General features: G+C 45.1%; 1 protein-coding gene across 1 annotated transcript in view; it reads left to right on the plus strand.

The window, feature by feature from the left end:
* Positions 1-6,525: 6,525 nt before the first annotated feature.
* Positions 6,526-24,172, plus strand: part of BLK (BLK proto-oncogene, Src family tyrosine kinase) — a 79,149-nt gene continuing 61,502 nt past the window's right edge. The window contains exon 1 of the mRNA XM_043565235.1: positions 6,526-6,895. The gene's annotated coding sequence lies outside the window, so the exon portion shown is untranslated. The remainder of the gene's footprint in view (positions 6,896-24,172) is intronic.

A 24,172-nucleotide genomic window follows, 5' to 3' on the forward strand; every position in this document is an offset into this window, starting at 1 on the left:
TAAAGGGTGCTGGAATCCTCTTGATCTCTTTTCCCCCAATGTGGGGAGGTCACGTTGAGGGAACCTCTCTTGGTACTGAGTTATGTCAGACTGGAGCATAGAGTAGTCTAGATAAGATACTTTCTATGCTTTTCTATGCAACCATTTTTGGATTTGTGCTCCACCAAGTTGCTGCAAATTCTTCATTGTATTCCAGACTTCTCCCAGTGCTATTTTCATCTGTTTGTAATTCTTTACTCTATACTTTTGTGGATGTTGTCTTTTACGGGAAGGACACACACTGAGATGTCCTAGTGTGCTAACTTGCTAAGATCACTTCTTGATTTACTTTTAACTAAGTTTCTTTGAATTTTTTTCCTTTGGTCGCTGCCCTGGGGATTACAATATGCGTCTTCAATTTATCACAATCTACTTTAAATTAAAACTGATTTTTTTTTTTTTTGGTGAAAAAAGAAACTTGGCATTAGTCTAGCTCCATTTCTCATTCCCCCCATGTTATTATTGTCATATTCATGTATAGGTGTTATAAACCCCCAGTGATGTTATCATTCCTGCTTTGAAAAATCCTATGTGTTTTTAAAAATTTAAGAGAAGAAAACATAATATGTATTTATATTATTGTATATGTATTTTTTATTTACCTTCATGCTTGCCATTCCCAGTAACTTTCATTTCCTTTTTGTGAACTGGTTACCATCTGGTTTCTTTCAGCTAGAAGAATTTCTTTTAGGTTTTTTTTTTTTTGTAGTTTAAGTTAGATAAAAACAAATTCTCTCTGTTTTCTTCATCTGGAAAAGGATTTATTTCACCTCCATTTTTAGAGATAGTTTTATTAGATAATAAATTCTTAGGTGGCAACTTTTTTTTTTAGCGTTTATTTATTTTTTATTATAGAGAGAGTGACAGAGAGCACATGAGTGAGGGAGAGGGGCAGAGGGAAAGAGAGAGAGAGTCTTAAGCAGTCTCCATGTTCAGCATGGAGCCCAATGTAGGGTTCGATTCCACAACTCTGGGATTGTGACCTGAGCTGAAATCAACAGTTGGACACTGAACTGACTGAACCACCCAGGCGCCCCTCCTTTAGCATTTTAAATATGTCATTCCACTGCCTTCCAGCCTCCATTATTTCCAATAAGAAGTAAACCATGAGTTGTATTATTGTTGACATATATGTGATGCATTATTTTTCCTCTTCTTTCTTGAAAGACTATCTTTTTTCTTTGGTTTTCTGTATTTTAACCATGATGTTTGGGTGTGGTTCTCTTTGTGTTTATGTTATATTAGGTTCACTCAGTTTCTTTCTTTTCTTTTTTTTTTAATGTTTATTTTTGAGAGAGAAAGAGACAGAGCACGAGTGGAGGAGGGGCAGAGAGAGGGAAACACAGAATCTAAAGCAGACTCCAGGCTCTGAGCTATCAGCACAGAGCCCAGTGCAGGTCATGACCTGAGCCAAAGTCAGATGCTTAACTGACTGAGCCACCCAGGAGCCCCTAGTTCACTCAGTTTCTTGCTTGTCCTTGTCTGTTTGGGCTGTTGTAACAAAATACCATAGACTAGGTGGCTTATAAGCAACATAAACTTATTTCCCACTGTTCTACAGGCTAGGAGGTCCAAGATCAAGGTGCCAGTAGATTTGGTGTCTAGTGAGGGCCTACTTCATAAGTGGTTATGTTTTCTCTGTAACCTCACATGGTGGAAGGGAGGAAGGAGCTCTCCTGGGGTATAATGGCATTAATTTTCATTCTTTTCCAGGTAAATACTACTGAGGGAATTTGATTCTATCCAACTTACATGAGGCCCCACTTTCATGACCTGATTATTTCCCAAACGACCCATCTTTGAATACCACCGCACTGGGCATTAGGTTTCAACATATGAATTTTGGAGAGACACAAGCATTCAGATGATAGCATTAACTCTTTAAGTTAATGTTATTTATTAACACTGAGGTATTTTCATCTATGTTTTCTTCAAATAATTTTTCTGGGTCTTTTTCTTTTTCCTCTCCTTTAGAGCTTCTGTTAAATTTATATTTGAACCCTTTACATTGTCTGGCAGATCTCTAAAACTCTGTTCATTTGTTTTAATTTTTCATTTTTTGTCTTTCTTTTTGCGATTGTTATTTGGATTGGATAAGTTGTATTGCTCTGTCATCAAATTCACAGCTTCTTCTGCTATCTCAGATCTGCTAGTGAACCTATCTAGTGAATTTTCAATTAGTTTTTGTAATTTTCAGCTCTAGAAAATCCATTTGATTCTGTTTTTATAAGTTCCGTTTCTCTGTTGTGAATCCCTTTTTCTTGGCTCTTTAACATAAATTATTTTCACTTTTTGAGCACATTGTCCTTTTGAAATTTATTTATTTATTTATTTATTTATTTATTTATTTATTTATTTTAGTTTTATTTCTTTAGAGAGAGAGAGAGAGAGAGGGAGAAAGTTCAAGCAGGGGAGAGGGGCAGAGGAAGAAAGAATCTTAAGGAGGCTCCATGACATGGATGGAGCCTGACATGGGACTCAAGCTCATGATTGTAAGATCATGACCTAAGGTGAAATCAAAAGTCTGATTCTAATCAACTGAGCCACCCAGGCACCCCAAGAATATTGCTCTTTAATTCCCTGAACATAAATATAATATTTGCTCTGAAGTCTGCTTGCTAAATCCAACATCTGGGCCCATTTGGAATCAGACTGATTTTTTTTTTCTGGTCACAATTTCCTATTTCTTTGCATGTATGGTAATTTTTAGTTGGAAAATTGGAAAATTGTAGTGACTCTGAATTCTATTTTATTTTCCTGAAAGCTGTTGATTTTTTTGTTTTGTTTTGTTTTACTAAGTTAACTACACCTAAATTGTGAAGTTTTTTTCCCTCCATGGTGTGCAGCCACTGGCACCACTGTGCATTTTTATTTTTAGTGTTTTATTTTGTTTTTTAGTCTAGCTTTCTAAGGGTAACCCCTGCTTCTGCATTGTTTAATGGTCAGGCAATTATTTGGACAGAAGTTATTCTCAGACACCTTGAATATGTAAACCTTCCACCTTCTGCTGCCCCAGCTGTGTGTGGTTGGAGGAAAAAATTCAAATCTACAGAAAGTCCTTAGGTTTCCCTTGACTTTCACTTTTTGCTTCACTCTCTCAGTTCTCCCCAACTCATGCATATTATAGCAGTCAGTCAAATATGTATGGGGTGTTTATTAGCTCAGCCCTTTCATGGCTCTCTCACTTCCAGAACCTCCCCCTTACATTTCTGGGTGATTTTCTGCCCACTCTGAACAGAGGATACAAACTCAAGCAAGTAAAGCTGCACATTTTCATTTCCTGTCTAGAACTGATTCCATGACCTTTAACCCATAAAACTACCAATTTTCATCCCCCCATCACAGACCGCATCTGTCACCACTAGCTGGTAAAGCCACTGGTATCACTAACTAACAGCCCTCAAACCAAGCCCACCATTCATTCCCACTAGAAAAGCAGTAGAACACATAAGCAAGAAGACCACAGACTCACGGTCATTCTAATGTAGTAGCAGTTTTTCAAGTTTCTTGAGTTTCTTTTCTTCAAGTTCTTCAAGTTTCTTTTCAAGTTTCTTCTCTTTTTTTAATGTTTATTTATTTTGAGAGAGAAAGAGAGAGCACACATGTGCACAGGGAAGGGACAGAGAGGACAGAGAGAATCCGAAGCAGGCTCCACACTGTCAATGCAGAGCCCTACGTGGCGCTCGATGTCATGAACTGTGAGACCATGACCTGAACGGCAATCAAGAGTCAGACGCTTAACCAACTGAGCTACCCAGACACCCCAAGGTTAAACCTTCTTTTTTTTTTTAAAAAATTTTTTTTTCAACATTTATTTATTTTTGGGACAGAGAGAGACAGAGCATGAACGGGGGAGGGGCAGAGAGAGAGGGAGACACAGAATTGGAAACAGGCTCCAGGCTCTGAGCCATCAGCCCAGAGCCTGACGCGGGGCTCGAACTCACGGGCCGCGAGATCGTGACCTGGCTGAAGTCGGACGCTTAACCGACTGCGCCACCCAGGCGCCCCAAGGTTAAACCTTCTTAATTTGTTATCTGCCTCTGTTCATTTTCCAGTGCTCTGAGATGGTTGGTTTCAACAACTGTGTCTAGTTTTATACTTGTTTTCTTCAAAGGGAGATCGCCCAGCTTCTCCCACCACTATTCCTGCAGTGAATCGTGGACTGGATTATTTTAATGTTTCTTCTACTCAAATATTTTATTGCACACAGCTTTTGATTTTGATCAGAAATGTACTGGTGTCAGGAGACTGGTATAGATCCATGGAAGGAGAGGAAATTTTGCATGAGTCATCTCAAAAGTGCAAAAATAAATGGGGGAGGCAGTGAGGCTGAACACTAAATGGGGGTTTCAGAGTCTAGTCTCAGTGCAGCCATAAAAGCCCTCTCTGAGGTTCTCTAACAAACATGTCTAATAAGGACACTCTTAGTCTCACCTGACACGTTTCACTGCTTCCTATCTTCTCCCCTGGGTCCTGCCCCTGCCTCCCCTCTGCCTTTCTGGTGGATTCTATGACTCTGTGAGGGTGAAAATGGCTGAAATTAATTTTCACTTCTGCTCAGACATGTGAAACCCAAGAGCAAGGTCATTTCCTCGTTCTTTTCTGAGTGGCTGCTAGAATCCATTTTTGGTTTTTTTGAACCCCTGTCTCCTGGAGGTGGATAGAAAGGTGACAATTTTTTTTCCAGACCACAAAAACATCAGCTTATCCTCCCTTCCCTGCAAACACTCACATCCCCTTGCACTCCAATCTTGAATGGATGACCCAGAGTCAGAGGAACATAGATTTTTTTTTTTCCTTAGGAAGATGCATCTCCTATTCCCCACTATGCTCTCAATATAAAATTTTGTCCCCAAATCACTTATTTAGTCATTTCTTTAATTATACATAATTGGACATACCTTGGCATCACTGAGTCCTTGCTCAGTAGAAGACTCCACCTAGGTATCTGCCTCTGAGAGTTTGAAGGATTCTTAGTCACAAATCATGTTCAAAACCATCTCCTTGGTAACTCCCCCCAATAATCCCTGATGCTCCTATAGCTCCTGCCTCTGTTCTACTATAGCCACACTGCCCTGTTGGGCTTCTATAGCCACACTTATCATACCCCATTATAATGTCTGTCTACCAGACACCCTTCCCAGGTTCCCTAGGCTGACTCCCTCAGAGGAAGGTCATGTTTATTTATATCTCTACCCCTAGCCTCTGGTGTGTGCTTATCACAGAGCAAACATTCACAAAATTTGTTGTGTTAATTGAATTGAAATAAAAAGACTAAATAACCTCATCTCAAGTCAGCAATTTTTTAAATCATATGCTTAAGGAGTTTGGGATCCTTTCAACTTGCATTTAACGCTTAGATCCAACTCTCAGGTGTCAGGAGATGAATAAGTAATAAATTAATAAGAGCTATGATGCACTGAGCACAAGTGGTTCTGGACACTGTTTGGGGCTCTTCACTACCAAGAATAGAAGACAAAGCAGTGATAAGGATTAGATTTGGAACTTAGATTAGGTGTATTCACATCAGCTACTGGTTATTTGGAGTTTACTATTGCTAAATACTGTAACAGATATAATGTTTTATGCATTAATCCACTTACTGTCACAAAAACTTTTTGGAGAAATTAAGAAGATTGTTTCCAAGGAGGCTTAGAACCCAAAAACTCTGTGTTGCTGCTGCTGTTGCTATGAATATCTGTCAAAAAGCTCTTTCTTACTGAAAACTCACAGCAACTTATTGTCTTAGTCTTAAAATCTATGAGGAAACTGAGATCTGGACTGTGGTCCCAGGCCAGGAGTAAAGCAAGCCTATCTGAATTCCATCCCTGCGAAGGTTCCCAGACATAAAGGCAGGAAAGGAGCTTGCCCATGGACTCCCTTCTGTCCCTGGATCACAAAGCAGGTGACCAGTGGCTTACCATGTCTGGCTGGACCCGCAAGCCTCCTGAGGTTGTCTCAGCAACTTGGTCCTGTTGGTCCCTTAGCTGGTATAGTACAGGACAGGCACCACCTCACCATTCCAGATTGTTAGGCCCATCATTCTCTGCTCCCCTGAGTGTTCCGAGTCAAGTGAAGTGGCACTACTGAAAGGATTCTGCAATCAGAACCAATGACTGGCTAGAGGGCCACTTGTTTTAGAAATGAGAATTCACATTTATTGAGAGCCCATTCTGTGCCCGTCACTCCCACCCATTCTATCATTTGTGCCCATAGTATCTCTGGGCTGGGTATCATCGACACTATTTGGAAGACAAAACAAAATGAACAAGGCTAGAGAACAGCTGCCCAGGCTCATACAGATGGCACAAGGCATCAGAGACCAAGCTCTTTCTTGTCTTGCGGATAAATACTGCTAGGCAGAGCTAAATACCCTGTAGAGTTAGCTTGGAGGTTTACTAACTCTGCCCAGTTTGGTGTAGGAAGGCACCACCCATGTCACTAAACCAAAACCCCATGAGAAAACTTTAGTGGCAGAGAGTCATCGGGACCAGTGGAGCCCAGGGCCTGAGAAAGACCAGCTGCTTGCGCTCCTTCCTCACAGGTTTTTCTGGGTCAGCAGTGCCCACTGGACCTAGTGAACCCACAGAAGCCTTCAAAGAGCTCAGCGAGAGGGGCGGGGCTCCTTGGGGGAAGCTGGTGAAGCTCTGACCACAAACCCAGGAGCCGGCCACCTCTGCCTGGTGCTCGCTGCCAGCAGGAAGCCACAAGCTACGTGAACTGATTGAGACAACAGGCATGGGTTTTTTCTTTGGGATTGCATCAAGAGTTGCTGGTTATAGCTAGAAAGCTGTTGCATCACAAGGGTGCAGGGATTTAAAAAGCCATGGTGAAAAGCTACTGAGCATTTGTCAAGGTAAGACTGCATCTTCTACCTTTTTGACCATCTTATTCTTTTAAACTGTGCAAACAGTGTTCTGAGGCCTGTGGTTAGGAGAGTGGTCAGGAACATCACTTTGGATGTTATAGAGAGAGAAGACATTAACATGATCTGAGCCATAGCTATGAATAGATTGTCCGATCATTTGTTGGTTTCTACTTTGGAGAGTTTTTTAGTTGTGTGTGTTTATGTGTTTCTTTATCTTTCTTTCTTTTCTTCCCCATATTTTTCTGTTTATTTATTTTTGAGAGAGAGAGCACACAAGTATGGAAGGGGCAGAGAGAGAGAGAGAGAGAGACAGAATGCGAAGCAGGCTCCAAGCTATGTACTATCTGCTCAGAGCCCAACGCTGAGCTTGAACTTATGAACTGTGAGATCATGACCTGGGCTGAAGTCAGATGTTTAACCGACTGAGCCACCCAGGAGCTCCTCATTTTCTTTTTCTTTTTCTCTTCTTTTTTTTTTTTTTTTTTTTTTTAATAAAAGCTTATCCATCCAGGTAGATTCTGCTTCTTGGGTTTTCTAAGCTGGAAAAGTCAGTGAATGTGCCACACGAAAGGTAGAAGACTGAGGGGTGGGAATATGGGTGGGCACACACATACCAGCTGTGGGGCTCCAAGCAAGTTACTCGGCCTCTCTATAAACCAGGGTAATTGTACCTAAGAGGCAGACATGATAGAGATTAGCAGTGATGGAAGGGGAGTGTCAGTTTGGCTCAACATAAATGATTGGTTGTTGCCCTTTCTAAATGTTGTTTTTAAATAAGTTTATCCATTTCTCAGACATCAGGGGTTGGGTGATGAAATAGGTTTAATGATGACTTTTTTGGCTAAGAGAGCCATTTCTGAGAAGGAAAGAACAGTTGCTAACATATTTTGAGAGGATTTTTAAAATTCTAAGTTGTTGGGTTTTTTGGGGTCTGTTTTTGCTTTTATGTATTCAAGTTAGTTAACATACAGTGTAGTCTTGGTTTTAGGAGTAGAACCCAGTGATTCATCTCTTACATGTGACACCCAGTGCTCATCCCAAAAAATGCCCTCCTTAATGCCCATCACCCATTTAACCCACACCCCCAATTCTTAGGTTTTGACAACTGTTCTAGTCATTTCATAATTGACCACTGCTTTCAACTATCCACATTACCAAGAAACTAAATAATTTTTATAATTGGGGCGCCTGGGTGGCTCAGTCCATTAAGTGTCCAACTCTTGATTTTGGCTTAGGTCACAATCTCATGGTTTGTGAGTTTGAGCCCTGTGTGGGGCTCTGGGCTGTCAGCACTGAGTATGCTTGGGACTCTCTCTCTCTCTCTCTCTCTCTCAAAAATAAGTAAATAAACATTAAAAAAATTATTGCCATTGTGCTTCCATTGTTATAGAGAAAAATTCCACATGATATGTGTAGATGCCTCTCCTCTCTAGATGGAGCTTGACTCTGCTCACCTTGAGTGCGGAAGAGACTTAGAATGAAGTATGGAAAGGGAAAAACAGTAACTCTGTAGTGGAGAACATCAGCAGACGCCACCTTAAGCAGGTGGTCAAGGTTAACGTTTCAAGGGATGTCGTGTTATATTGTGTAACTTTGGCTGCGGTGAAAGGAGAAAAGTACTTCCCCTCTGCGCTGTTCTTCCCCCAAACCTTTAACCCCGGTCTCATCATGAGACAAATCCAAAGGGAGGGACAATCTGCAGAACATTTAACCTTCACAATTGTCAAGGTCATGGAAAATGAGGAAAGATGGGGAAACTGTCACACATCAGAGGAGAGTAAGGAGACCTGACAACTAAATCTGGAATTAACATCTGGGATGGGATTGGATGCTTCCTGGCGGTGTGACCTTGGACAAGTCACCAAATGTCTTTGTGAAAAGTCCTTAATGAAAATAGGTGAAATCTAAATAAAGCCTGGAGTTTAATTAATACCATTGTGCCAATGTGATTTTCTTAGTTCTGCCAAGTATACCATGGTTAAGTAAGATGATAACATTAGGGGAAGCTGAGTGCAGGGTATATGGGAAGTCTCTACACTATCTTTGCAACTTTTCTATAAACCTAAAATTATTCCAAAATAAAAAGCTAAAAAAATTATGCTCCTGCCCTAAAGCAGACATGGTCAAAATGTGAACATGCTTGGGGAAACCAAGCATGGTCCAGTAGTCCCTACCCTCTCTTTGAAGTTTCTGGAACATAGCAGGCCTTTTGCTTTTTTTTTTTTTTTTTAACCATTGTCTCTCCCAACCTTAGTCCTAGAAATTTCTATATTTCTCTTTGTGGCATTCCTTATCACTCACTTATTCTTTCATTCAGCACACATGTGTTGAGCCCTCACTCTATGTCAGGGGCTTCAGGGTTAAGTACCCCATCCTCTGTTTGCCCAGCAGAGCTCACTGTGCTAGGTCAGGCTCTCAGGCCTCCAAGTGCATGCCCAGAGACCCAAACCTGACCTCTCCTCAGTGAGGAAGGAGAAGGCCAGAATGGAGGCAGGTGAGAGCCCCAACCCTGTGTGGAATACCAGGATGGGAACTGCCATCCTCTGGTCCCAACCATCCCCACAGAATCTGTGGCCAGCCAAGCAGCCATGAGCTGTGCTGGAAAATAATTCCCTGAACTAAGCTGTGGCCTGAGGAACGTAGAACCAGCTCCTGATGGAGTGACGCCATGGCCTTGGGAGCTCACCGTGTTGCCCTAGAATCTGCAGCAGCTGGACAGAGCCATCAGGGGCCAGCATCCTTATTTGGAAAGTTCAGGTGTGTGGGGAGGTAACAGGGGAGACTGAGAAACCTTTATCCCACCCCACCCCCACACATGCCCCCCTCCACCAGGCCCAGTAGAGCAGGTGTGCCCTCGTTCTGGGGTGATGTCCCAGCCAGATTAGAGAAAGCAGGTGAGAAAGAAGAAAGAATCGTGAAGCTGTAGGAAGACAGCACCTAGATAAAAATCACAACACTCAGATGAAGATCGAAACCAAGAACAGTGATTACCACTGGGCCCAAAGTACCTTTCCTGTCATATCTCCTGCTGCCCCCACTGCTAACCTATATGCACTTTGACTGGGCCGGTCACTCGCTTCTCTGAAATGCATGGGGGCCCGGGGTGGGGGGACGGGGTGGGTGGCACCTGCTCCTGCTGCTCTCTTGGCCTGGGACCTCCTCCCCACTTTCTCATCTGGGCAAGGCCCACCTGTTCTAATTCTCTTGACCGATCCCACCTCCTTCTCTTCTGTCACCAGTGTCCAAATCCATTCCTTGTCCCCGTGAACCTCCAACAACATGCTTAGGGCTACTTGTTTGTAAGAGTTCTGGATCTGAGCTCCTCCAGGACAGGGAGCTGTCCCCCTTTCATCCCTCTTTGGGTCCCAGCACTCAGGACAATGTCTGGCTCAGGGCAGTTACCCTGCAAAATGGTCCTTGAGTGAAAGAAACAAGGACAAGTTTTTGAATGCAAGTGAAGATTAAACTATGAGGAAGAAAGCTCAAAGGAGGAAAAACGTGTAAGATTTAATGATCGCCCTTAGCCCAATGAACTCCAGTGCCATGGTCATGCCGGGGTTTTAATAGGGGCCCCTGAAGAAGAAGATGCCTATCAGCAGGTGTCTGCAAGGCGGTGCTGGCCAGAGGAAGATGCTGGGCCTTGGGGCCAGCCAGTTCTGCACCAGGACCTGGCTCTGCCACTTCCAGCTGGGGGTGTGAGCAAATGGCCCAGTTCTCTGTAAAGGTGCACCCAGCTTCAAGCACAGATATGAGAATTAAATTGAACCAGATGATTGGAGCCAGAGACGGAGGCATAGAAGAGGCTATGCCATGGTCCCTGCTGACCCTGCATGACCTTCACTCACAACAGGCCACTGTGTACACCAAAGGGCTGATGTTTCCCAAGCCATGTGGTAGAAGGAGGCTCCTTTGGGTGCCTTGTCATCACCACTTTCTTCTGGCTTCTTTGTATACCTTGATACCTGGGCTGCTGGGCTAGGACAAGGGTGAGGCAAGCAAGGCACCTGGGAGGCAGAATTTAAGGAGGCCCTCACCCTCAGGGGTGCTCAAGTGCAGGAAATGTTTGTGCATATTTGTGTAGTGCCTACAAAGATATGAGATGATTTGTGCTTAATGGGTCAGGAATTCTGACCTCCAAGATCATGGAAACTTGATGAGTTCCATGGGGTCTATGAGCGCTGTGAAGTTGTCTGCAAGTTTTTGTGGACATTCACACTCTTCACTCTTCTCCACAGAGTGCTCCTGGCTTCTATCACAGTCCTGAAAGCATCTGCCAACCCAAAATATTTGGAATCACCAAGTCAAATATTTAGTAATGATAATTTAATTTTATCTCTCAATGTGTTGTGGATCCCAGAATTAGAAAGAACTTGGGCATAGGAGTATGACAAAGCAGGTGTGGCTGAGAGGTTTTCTTGCATAGAGAGTGGATGGCCAGCCTGTGAGCCAGAAGGCTTGGTTCAATGTTTAGCCCTGCTGTGACCTTGGACAAGTCACTGAATGTCTTTCTGAAATAATAGTTTGACCTCACTCTCTACTGGCATAACTCAGGTAGGTTACTTTTGCCCTGGAGTCTTAGCTCTTTACTTGTTGGTAGCAGCCCATCATAGGGTTATAAGAATAAACTCTCAATGCCCTCTTAGGTGAGTTGAAACTGAAGAGTTTCCACCTAGATTCTATTCAGTTCTCTGTGTGAGAACCACCAGAGGAGTCCTTGTAATTTGAAAAAGCTCATTTCAGGGGCGCCTGGGTGGCTCAGTCGGTTGAGTGTCCGGCTTCGGCTCAGGTCATGGTCTTGCGGTTCGTGAGTTCGGGCCCCACGTCGGGCTCTGTGCTAACAAACAGCTCAGAGCCTGGAGCCTCCTTCGGATTCTGTGCGTGTGTGTCTCTCTCTCCCCCTCCCCTGCTCATGCTCTGCCTCTCTCTGTCTCTCAAAAATAAATAAATGTTTTTAAAAAAATTAAAAAAAAAAGAAAAAGCACAGTTCACATCGTAACTTTTAACATTTATTTTTATGCATGATATTTATCTTGAAATATGCCAAAGGGAGACCATGGCTTTGTTATGTTTCTCAAAGAGGCCATGAAGTCAATATGATTGAGAAACATAAATCTAGATATTTGGGGTGTTCCTCACCCCTCTCCCCCTACCATGAAGCTAGTCAGTCTGAGAGCTGTGTGTCTGGATCTCAATGCTTGGAGTGTTCAGGGAATTGCATTCCAGAATCAGGCTTGGCACCCTTTCCTGGTGAGGCTATACCATCCTAGGCTCCAGCTGAAGGCTGCTATAAGACACAAGGTAGGGACCTCACTGTGTCATCATTGCTGGGATGCCACTGAGACTGCTGTCCACCATGACACTCAGGATCACCCTACGAACGGCTGCAGGATGATTACTCTCAGGCTCCAAACCTGGAAAATCCACGCTTCTCTGGAGCAAAGGATGTCTCAAAGACACTGACTCTTCAAACCGATGATTTCCCACTCTGTGCTTTGGACTCCAGGACACTGACAGCCTAATTTGCATCCAACCACTAGCAATTGGGCAGTGCATCTCATGGTCTGTATTCCTGCGTACAAGCTTGACGCTCAGATTTGTTTTCCTGCCTGAATTTGTCCTTTGGTCTTGATTTCTTCATTTGTTTTCCTCTGCTATCATTTCATACATATTTTTATAAGTAGCTTCAAATCTTTTTGGAAGCACCAGAAAATGAATAAGTCAATAAACAAAAACAGAACAGCATTTTTGAAAGCGCTTGATGCATGGTATGGGTGCTCGATAAGAATTAGTTTCCTTTCTGTGTACAAAACATAGACCAATTCTTTGTGTTTTTTGTTTGTCTTGTTTTGTTTCTACAAGGGTGCCACCTATGGTGAGATATTCAGCTGTGGGTCTGTTAGACATACACAAGCAGCTTGTCTCACTGCCTATTCTTACAGATATTCCTCTTGGTACTGCTACAAAGATTAGATGTAGTTATTCCATGGGAAGAGTCCGTTAATTCCTACCATTTCTATAGTAGAATCAGATTTTTAAAAAGATGTTTATTTTTTAAAAAAACTATTTCATTTGAGGGGTGCCTGGGTGGCTCAGTCGGTTGAGCGACGTCTCACTCTTGATTTTGGCTCAGGTCATGATCTCACGGTCCATGAGTTTGAGCCCTGCAACAAGCTCTGTGATGGTGGTGCAGAGCCTGTTTGGGATTCTCTCTCTCTCTCTCTCTGCCCCTCCCTTGTTCTCACTCTCTCTTTCTCAAAGTAAACAAACAAACAAACAAACAAAACCTATTTCATTTGAAGATGGGATCAAAAACAATAACCCATTTCATGGTTTTATTTGGGTAGCTTTATGGCAAAGGCTCAAATCCCTTTTTCCCATGTGTTGACGTGGAAAGGAATCATTTCCCCCTTGTGGTGTCTGATGGACATCCTGCCATCTGCCAGTACAGCAGGGGGAGATTAGGTTAAGATAGCTATCTCCTAGACTGAGAGCAGTCAGACGCTGGTAAATATTCAACAACCAGCTTTCCGGGAAACAAATGTACACACATATATACACACGTAAGTTCATTAAACATTGTACTGGTATAAAGAATATGTAACACATAATTTACAAATAAAATATGTAACGTTCTTGGGGCCCTGGGTGGTTCAGTCGGTTAAGCTTCTGACTTCGGCTCAGATCATGATCTCCCGGTTTGTGAGTTCAAGCTTCATGTCGGGCTCTGTGCTGACAGCTCAGAGCCTGGAGCCTGTTTCGAATTCTGTGTCTCCCTCTCCCTCTGCCCCTTCCCTGCTTGTACTCTGTCTCTTTCTCTCTCTCTCTCAAAAATAAATAAACATGAAAACAATTTTAAGAAAATATTCATTATAAATACCATAGAGCGATCGATTCTCCACAGAATGTTTTTGTTGACTTTTGCCAAATTCTCATATCCATGGGCTGCAACTGATGCACAAACATAGTGTTGGCATGAACATCCATTGGTATTTTCATTTATGTTAAGTAGACCAATGTGACAAAGACATGTTGGAATTGCACTCATGAGGCAGTGATGTCACTGGCTTCTTTGTTACATTGGCTAATAGTTTTTAATTACTCAAAACACTTTTCTCAAGTCCTTTGTGCTATTAACAGATATAAATAGGACACATTTTAAAGGATTACCTGCATTATTTTAACATTTTATCCATCACGGTATTAAGTCTGAAAAATCAACAAAAAAGCAAATCAACCCCAGAAGCCCTTTCCTATTCCTGTGGTGTAAACACTCCTATATTGCCAATTTCAAGCTGCCAACGTGACCTGGCTGGACATGGGGCCGGGAAGAGATGTGCAACAGCGCACCATTATACAGCATTTCCACTGCACACACAACTGATGTAAATGACCTCAGTGAGAATAGTGAAATGTAGTGAAATAACTGGGAAATGATGACATTTGGGTGTTTACTACCTTCGTTTTTAATATAACTCATTTAATTGTATTTTATATAATTTAATTTTGATTTTAGACCATTTTCATTTTATATGGTTTGGTGTTGAATAATGAGGTGCTTAACAAATGGCTCGTAAAGTTCCCCCGAATTTAACAACTGGCTCTTACAAACCTGCACGAGTTGGCCCCAGCACATTGCTGATGAGAAGCAGGATACCTCAGTTTCAAACCACAGATCAGCGTCCTGTCTGCATCTGGCTTTGCGAAGCAGGGGCCAGTGGAGAATAGCTTGCCACCTGGGTTTTCCTGAGTCCTGAGCCTTGCAAAAGAGGCCCAGGTACCCAGAGGGTCCTGCTGTCTGCTTGGTGGCAGGGAAAGAGGGGGAAGTGTATGGCCCTGGATAGAGACTTTCTTCCCACAATGGTCATGCCCCTGCACCAGTTGCTGGTGCTGGTGACCTAACTTTGGGAGACCATAGCCCCTTGAGGCGTTTCACGGAGCTTATAAGCTTCTTTAACTTGCATGTAAACTTTTGTGGACACAGGCAACCCTCTACAAAGAGCATTTCTGGCTTTCATCAGATTTCATCCATCCAGGAGGGTTTGGGACTTGCTGGTACAGAAAGAATTGACTTCTGGTTAATTCCTGGGGGGAAACGTGGCTTTCCCATATGCTCTTGAGTCAACACGGGATTCTCTTCCTGCTCCAAGAATCACTCCTGGGAGGCCTTTGCCACCAGCGTCAGTTAGACGTAGAAAGCAGAGACATTTCCTCAAGTGGAAACAGGGCTCTGTGAGGTACAGAGTGCTTGTTGTTGGCAACTGTCTGAGGCTGAGATTGGCAAGAGATACCTGCTCATATCGGCCTTAACAACCAGACCTGGTGGCTCTGTCACAGGTGTGGAGGAGGTAAGGGTGGGGTGTCACTTGTACCCATGTTTCTGCTGGGATCTTACTTCAGCTGAAGCTGCTAGCCTCTTGGGCTGTCAGACAAAGGAGCCAGCTCCCAAACTCTCCTCCTGGTCAAATAAATCTTCCGAGGCTTCTTTGCTCCATGTTGTCACTCAGACAAGCGGCCTCTGAGAACGAGCAAATGGGAAGTGAAAGTGACACCCCCAGAGAGGCTTCTGGCTCAGAGACGAAGGACAGGCCCAGTGACTGATGTCTTCCTCAGAGCTGGGACTCTGGCCTTTAGAGAGATCTCATTTGCTTGCACAATAGTTTCCTCACAGAAAGGTCATACTCCTTTGTGGCATAGGAAAAAGGGTTTAAAATCTTTCTCCATGAGGCCCTTGATTAGGGTGCACATGGCTTGCAATGCAACGTTCATTGGATTCCTGCAAAATGACTCTGCGACATTCATCCCAGTGGGTCTGGAGCCTTCTGTTTTCAAATCAGGTTCCTCTAATTGCTGCCTGCACATAAAGCCACTCTCTGATGACGTGTGCTCCACCTTCCTGCCAACTCCCCCCTCCTATTTATTTGTGTGCTGTCCAAACCGCCATGGAGAGACAGCCTGTATGTAAGAAAGTTGACATCTCCATGTTTGGTCCTTCCTTTCCTGTCGAACTGGAAAGCCTGTTGGAAATTGAATGAAGAAAAGGCATGAAAAAGAATAGGGAAGAACTGTGGGCTCTGGGGAGCTGACTCTGTCCCTATAGAATGTTGTCATAAGTTTGATATTTAAGATCAATGAATCTTAAATGGACTTCTGTGAATCTTCATGGTTCCATGTCTTTAGTTCCTTGCACGTGGGAATGGCCGCCAGCCAGCCTCCACTGAGCACGTGTTCAAAAATGTCTCCAGTGTGGTGGTTTGCTGTTGGAGATTACCCGAGTGACTGAAGGTGTCCCCCACCTCCCACCTGCCCCACCTGAGATTCAGTCTGAGAAGGGAGCGCTTCTACTTCCAGCCTGGGATGTCCTGGAGCTCTCTGGCATGTGGTGTTTAGGGGAAGTCGTCCATTTTGGGCCCTGTTTTAAAGATGTTATAACTAGAAAAACAAAAAAGAAAATCTCTCCAGGGGAAGAGGTTATTGATGTAGGATATGCTCTCTCTCCATCTCACACACGCACGAACACACACAGCCACACAGGCACATGCACACACAAGCACATGCACAGATACACGGAGGCCCACACACAGAGGTGACACACATACCTACCAACAACAACAAAACATGCCCAAACCCACTGTTGCCAAGGCCATTGTGACAGAGTAAGGAATAAAGTCTGCCCCATAAAGAGGTTTCCAAGCTTCATCCATTTTGTAGCAATCCTTTGCTAAAGCACTTTCTTCCCTAAAGTTCTTCTCGCTTGTTTTCTCATCAAAGTTCTCTGCTGTCAAATGGCAAGAAGTGCCTGTCTTCTAGTCTGAGTGGGTCTTGAGAAGGGAGGGAGCATTCTCCTCCTCCTCCCCTCAGCTCAGAGCCCAGAATGGTGTGTTGGCGGCCAGCAGCTCCATGGGGATGCTGGGATGGGGGTCACAGCAGGGGCCCCATCTCCTTCTTTCTCTGGGGCTGGCCTTCCTTCACCCGACTCCACACTGAAGAGGCAGGGTCTGAAATCCTCAGGATATTTGCCTCATCTTCCACTGCCCTGCTAAGGGTGACTGAGTCCCCCCTGCCCCCCCCCCATCCCAACCTTTACCCCAGCATCTTCTGGAGGAGGCTCTGTTCCCTGTGGAAGAAACCTAAAGTGCGGGGAAAGTGGGAGCCTTAGCAAAGGCCAGAGGGTGGGCTAGAACACTCACTGGTTTCCCTGACTGAGGGCAATACTGTGATAACATCTGTGATAATATCTGTCTCCTCCTTTCTCAAATTTATCCCTGGATCTCCACTGCTTTAACTCAGGCCCTTCCTGCCTCTAGACTAGATGACTGCCACATCCATAGAGCTCCTGTCTTCTCTGCAGTGATTTGCACTGCAGTCCATCCTCTCTGTAGCTGGCAAGGTCTCTCTGAAGCTCAAATGTGGCCCTGGAACCCCCAGAGGAACATCTCTGTTGACTCCTCAGTGCCTGAGAACAAAACCCAGGCCTCCTGGGACCAGATGTCTTAGTCTCCTGTTCCAGCTTCTCTCCTGGTGTTGTTCTTTAGGCACATTGGGCCCAGCAGTCCTGTCCCCAGTGACTCCCTGTTGCCCGTCACACCTCAGAGCTTGTGCTGAGCCCTCTTCTCCACTTGACATGCCCATCTCCATGAAGAAAGCTCCTGTGCATCCTTGAAGTTCCAATCCCAAGGTCTCAGCCTCCACAAGTCTTCCTATAACTGTGCCACCCTGGCCCAGGCACCAGCAGGCATGGCTGATGGCTTCTTCTAATGAGCGCAGCAGGGGGCTAGGGTAGCAAGGGCCTCATGCCAGGCACATGCACACACAAGGACACACCCTCATTCCCTGTTTGCACAACCCCACTGTATCACGAGTTCCCAGTGGCACACCCGGAGAGCAGAGTTCCTTTTTGAGGTCACACAGATAATCAGTGACCAGCCTGACCCTCAGGCTGGACCTCCTAGCTCCTCACTCTGTCTGGTCACACCATAGGGTGTCTCTAACACAGCCTTCAAACCACCCTTAAACTCTCCCATGACCCCTTTGCAAATCTAAGGGGTAGACAATGCATGGCCGAATTAGTCCCTTTGCTTTATTCCCTTTTACCTTCCAAAGGTCAACACTCAGAAATATGTATTTTGCTCATTTGTCATTCATTTAAAAAGAAGAAGAAGAAGAAGAAGAAGAACGTGCTGATTGCGAGAACAATGAGGCTAAGGGGGAATCTTTGGAATTGTTGATAAGGACACCGACTTCAGAGAAAGTGGAAGAGTAGGTTGAGTGAGTCTGTTACGAAGGTGGTCCTGGCCTCTGGAAGAACATCTGGAGGGTTCAGTGAAGTCATGACAGAGTAAATTCATGTGGGGTGAGTGTAGACTTGAGTCCACACTTGGTGAGCAAAAATAGAATATCTAGTCTGAACATCTTGATTTCTGCTGGTAGTGGAAAATAGCCCCAGTGAGCTCAGTGCTCTCTCCCTTTCTCCAGGGCTGGGCCCCAGTTCTGGGGGGGGGGGGCGCTAATGGGTCTTAGGACTTTGGGGCAGTGCAACACATCTGGTCTTCATCATCAATCCACACAGGCCACTTCTAGGATGTCTAGTTCCGGCCTCTGACCTGGGTCAAGCCCTCCTCCAGGACTTCTGTGCCACATCATGGGTCCAGCAGTCATCACGCTGCTCCCCTCCAACTTTGGACCAAGGGACTCTGGTGAGACCACCTGGGTCCCCATATTGCCCAGACCAACTCACCACATTTCTCTCAGTCTGAGCCAGGAGCGTTCTCTTGTTTCTCCTTTCTGTTTCCCTGTGGCAGTGGCCTAAACGTGGGCGAGGAGGAAAATAATAAATGAATAGAAGAAGAAAAAAATCCATTCACATCTCACAAAAACGTTCTGCTGACAGAAACCCTGGGTAAGCAACACTGGACTTGTTGCTTTGATTTTTTTTTCCAACATAGAGTACAAATGTAAATCGTGTTTCCAAACTGTGTCCACAAACTTAGGGAACTGTGAGAGTGCCCATGGATCAGGACGAATAGGGGAAGGGGACTGAGGCAGACGAGGGAGGATGGATGGTTTGCCAACCAGCTCCAGCTGTGGGAGGAATGGACATGAGAACTTGGAAAGAAAGCAGAGCACCCTAGCTTCCTACCTGTGGTAGACCATCCCACCCCCAGGAGTGATCCTCGATCCAGTGAGTCCAGCCTGGACCACCAGGAGGATATCAAGATGCAGGTGGGCACTGATGGCTCCTGCTGGGGTGGGGGCCTGTCGCTGCCTCTGAGGAGGACAGATTGCCCTGATTGGAAGGGAAGATACCACCGACCTCAGCTTCTGGGAGCCATCAGAGGAAGGGAAACAATACTCTAAAGGAACTTTAAAGAGACAGGAGCCTAGTGATCCCAGTGGAGATAAAGGATCCAGCTCAGGAAGCCAGATAGTACTCAGAATCTAGAAGGGGCCAGAGGATTCCAGTGGGCAGACTTGAGAGTTTGGGGAGGGGGAGATCCGAGGGTTCGTGTGGAGGTAAAGCAGAATGGGTGCCAAAGATCAACCAGGCATTAGGGGTACAAATGACTTTAGTAAGACAGGATAGTGACCTCAAGTTAGGACTGGAGGAGGAGCCTGAAACCAGTGGGGGAAGAAATTGGGAGAGCTGAGATGAGGATGCCCAAGAATGCCAGCCTGTGCCAAGCGGGTTCTGTCCCTGAGGCTGCGTTTCTACAGCTGGGCACTGGTCTTGCCATCTCAGCTGGGGGACTTCCTATCTCTGGTCTTCAGGTTCCGACCCTGCTAATGAGGGGGTAGGCTAAGTGGGCTCTGGGCATTCCATCCAGTCAACCCTTTGCTGGGTCTACTGGGCACATAATGCATATCGATCAAATGTGGAATAGCTGCCAGTACTTGAGCGCCAAGAAATGTGCCAGGTGCTTTGTGCAATGAACTCCTTTAATTCCTGCAACAGTCCCGTGTTGTCATCAGGAACCCACCGAGGGCCCCGGGGCCAGAAGGCCAGAGCCCAGATGCAGACTCAGGTCTGTGTGACTCCAAAACCGGTGCTCTTTGCTTTCAATTATTCAGTCTATCAACCGCCCACTGTGTGCAGAGCACTGACCCAGGCCAACAGTAAGGGCAAGAGAAGCCTATCGCCCGTATGGAGGCAGAGGCCAAACCCTGCTGTGAAATTGCAGCTGGCCCAGCCACACACAGCAACTGAGCAGAAATGGGCCGCCAAGCATGGAGGAGCGCAGCGTCACGCTCACTTGGCATCTGGGAAACCTCTACCCGAGGGGGCATGCAGCACAAGCTTGCTGTCCAGAGAATGCCTCTCTTGTCCTGTGGGCTAGGTCAGCACCTGTCAACTTGCCTTTTCCCTTGCTGGCTGAGCATCGCTCCTGTCTACCCAGGAGCTCCAGCCTCCGTGACATCACCTTTCATTTCTCTGTTTCTCCCCACATCTGCCCACCCTTAGGGATCAGTCATCGCCTGAAATTCCTCCTGCCCCATTGTCTCCCTGCCCTGGAACTGTCAGTTGTCCATTGTTACTTATTGTGACACACGCTAAGCCAGATACATGCTAGGCCCCGAGGACACAGAAATGAGAGTCGCTAAGTCAGACGTGAATAGCCATCCTCCCCACCCCCATCCGTCTGTGACGGGGCTGTCGCAGAGGTCCTGCCACACGCTTTGAGGACATCAGATGAGGAAGCCACTCATTTATCCAGGGGCCAGAAGAACTATGATAGAGGAGCTGCAGGAAGAGGGGTTTCGCAGGGCCCAATACCCCTGCGTGCAGCTCTGGGGCGGGGACTACCGCCCCCTACTGTTCACATTCCCCAGCGGTAAGTGCCCAGAGGAGAGGGAGGCAGTTTGGGGCTCAGCCCCTAGGGAAGTGAGCCAGAGCGCAGACCGCTTTTACGTGGGAGGCTCTGTGCTAATGACTAGTATGCTGACCACGACCTTTAAGAAGGTCAAGTGGCCTCCTGACGCCCGAAGCTGCTGCCCCTCCAGCAAGTTGCACTGCAGGAAGCTTTTCTGTAATTTTCTCTTCGTGTCTGTTTGAGAGCAGCCAACCTCCCAGCGCCCACTGGGACCCCTTGGGGACTCCATGCCTGTTTACAGCATCAGCAAACATCAGACAAGTCATTTACCTCTGACTCTGTGGGTCAGTCCACTTGTGCATGGCATGAATCTGAACACCAGAGAGGCTCACATGGATTTAGACACGGATGTCCTCAGGCTGCTTGTATGAACCAGTCTCCCCATTGGCTGGACTCAGATGCCAAGGACCTAACGTCCGCCAGGGTGGGTGATGGAAGGTGGGAACAATGAATGTGCTCTCACTGCTCTTTCAGTCCCTCGCTTGGTTTTGTGTGTAGGGGGGTCTGGCGGAGCTCTGACGGGGTCTGCCCACCCTGCCTGCCTCCTCAGCCAGCTGAGAAGGGAAGCCACAGAAAGAGCCGGGTGCTTGGAGGCGGGACAGTGCCACAACCATTTGGAAGAACAGGCTGATTTTGTACAGATTTATCATTTATCTCCTTACCTCACAACTGTAAACTTTATGTAACACCAAAAAAGAAAATTGAAAGCAGCTACAAACCATCAATAATTCTACTAACCTCACATTTTTACCCAAGAGCTACTTGTCTTGGTTCACATGATACAGTTTTTAACGGCCGGAATCACAAGGGACGTGGCAGTTTGGATTCTTGGATTCTTTGGAAACGCATCTTTTCCGTGGCTGTATGTCTTCACAATGATCATTTCTATGGCTGCATAATTTCATTTCACTGTGTTAACTCTAATTTCACCATTTCAACTGGACATTGGCTTGCTTTTTTTTTTTTTTAACATCATAGAGGGCTTTGATTAAAAACAAAATAACATGTAGTTTGCAAAGCCATGCTGAACCCCATGACACAGCTGAAGGCTATTCTTTCCTAATCCCTCCAAGGACGGACAGACAATTACACAGGGAGCCCAAATGCTCATTTTGAGGGTGGAGTCGGGTGGATTTGGGATTGCATTTTACGTCATGGTGATAGTGGCCTGAGTTCATCCTCTGCCATCAATTCCTTGTTGTCAGCAACCATATTTGCTGGCCAGGGTGACCAATGTGGTCTTTGGCCAGAGAACAGACTTTTCTCTCTATGAAATGAAATGACTCATGAAGAAAGAAAACCCAAGGCTTTGGCCTCATCTGTCCCAAGGTTCTTAATCAGAGGTCTGTGAAGTGCTGTGGGAGTTTTAGGGGGAAGGGTGCTGAAATTGGGCACAAAATATAATATGTATGTACGAAAGTATATTTTCTGGGGAAAATCTGTACTTTCACCAGATTCTCAAAGAAGGCTGCGACCCCAAAAATGTTTTATTTATTTAGGTGAGAGAGAGAGAGAATGGGGGAAGGGAAAGGGGCAGAGAGAGAAAGAGAGAGAATCCCAAGCAACCTCCACCCTCAGTGCAGAGCCTGACACAGGGCTCGATCCCACGATTTTGAGATCATGACCTGAGCTGAAATCAACCAACTGAGCCACCCAGGCAACCCGATGCCAAAAATGCTTTAAAAGACAACTGATCTTTCTCTCTCTCCCCACCTCCTACCCCAACTACTGCTCCTTTTGGGAGTCTGGGATTGAAATGAAAGAACCCTAATGATCTATGTCTATATACAGAGGTCCAGTCATGGTATGGAGAACCTATTATCCCCATTTTAAGGATGAGGAAATTGAGGCTCAGAAACACTTCTAGGGGCAGGGTGCCTGGGTGGTTCAGTCGGTTAAGTGTCTGACTTGGGCTCTGGTCAAGATCTCACAGTTCGTGAGTTTGAGCCCGGCTTTGAGCTCTGTGCTGATAGCTCAGAGCTTGGAGCCTGTTTCAGATTCGGTCTCTGTCTCTGTCTGCCCCTTCCCCACTCACACTCTGTCTCTCTCTCTCAAAAATAAATAAACATTAAAAAAAGTTTTTACAAAAAAATAAAATTCTTCAAGGGCCTAGAGCTAGCATGCAGGGAGCCTTGGTTCTGAACCCAAGTCTGTTTCACTAGCAAGTCTGTATGTGAGTACCCATTTTACTAAAGTGCCCTATGGTTAAAAGAGTTGTTTCTGTTTTTATTTCTTTAACCAAAGCTAATTGCTAATGCGTTAAAGTGAGAGACTCTGCTATGATTATGGCCATCCATGGTGCTTAACTAAAGGAAATGTTTTGGCATTTTTGAAAGCCTGGCATTTTTTCTCCAGGGAGGCAGGCGGGTACAGAAATATTTGTGGCTGGCTAATTGTTCTTTCCTGCTACAAGCATTAACCATAGGAGGTGAGCTGTTGTTTATCAAACTGAAATGTCACTCAAGGCTTAAGGAGCCAAAGAAACTTTGAAATTCAAGAGACCAAAGCCAACGGTGGGAGGTTTCAGCTCGTGATTCCCTGAATGTCACTGGGCCTTTTTGAACAAACGTTTTTATTAACAACAAAGCATTTGGCACCAGTGAGTTTGGCTTCCTAAATGTGTTGATTTCTTCTCTCTTGGTATTCTTGGGCTACATCTTCTTAAACTCCAGCACATACCTGGGTATGTGTAGATGGGGCATAATTCAACTTTGCTCTCCTTGCTTCCTCTGGGAATCTCTGCTAAATGAGCCACTCGTTACTACTGCAATGACAGTCCTTAAAGGGGAAAGGCTTCCTTAATGGTTTGTGTGGTGACAGACGGTAGCTCCACCTGTGGTAAGCAAAGGGGACCGTATAGATTTGTCAAATCACTATGTGCTACACCTGAAAGTAGTGTAATATGTGTGTCAACTACACCTCAATTTAAAAAAAAAGTGAGGGGCGCCTGGGTGGCTCAGTCGGTTAAGTGGCCGACTTCGGCTCAGGGCATGATCTGTCAGTCCGTGAGTTCGAGCCCTGCGTCAGGCTCTGTGCTGACAGCTCAGAGCCTGGAGCCTGTTTCAGATTCTGTGTCTCCCTCTCTCTGACCCTCTCCTGTTCATGTTCTGTCTCTCCCTGTCTCAAAAATCAATTTAAAAAAAAGTTAAAAAAAGTTAAAAAAAATTAAAAAAAAAAAAGGTGAGCAGAAGACTTCCTGAAATATGGGAAATAATTATGCGATAAAAGAAAGGAAATTATAATTTAATTTTGGGCATCTTAGATGTAATACAACATTAAACATTAAATCAATGTGCTTTCTTGGCCCCAAAATATTGGCTAATGATCAATAATCGGTATTTAGAATAATACTGGCTTTAGTGTAAATGACACCTTTCTGTCATTGTCCAGGTAAATTAAA

The sequence above is a fragment of the Prionailurus bengalensis genome, chromosome B1, assembly GCF_016509475.1.
Source record: "Prionailurus bengalensis isolate Pbe53 chromosome B1, Fcat_Pben_1.1_paternal_pri, whole genome shotgun sequence".
NCBI classification, from domain to species: Eukaryota; Metazoa; Chordata; class Mammalia; order Carnivora; family Felidae; genus Prionailurus; species Prionailurus bengalensis.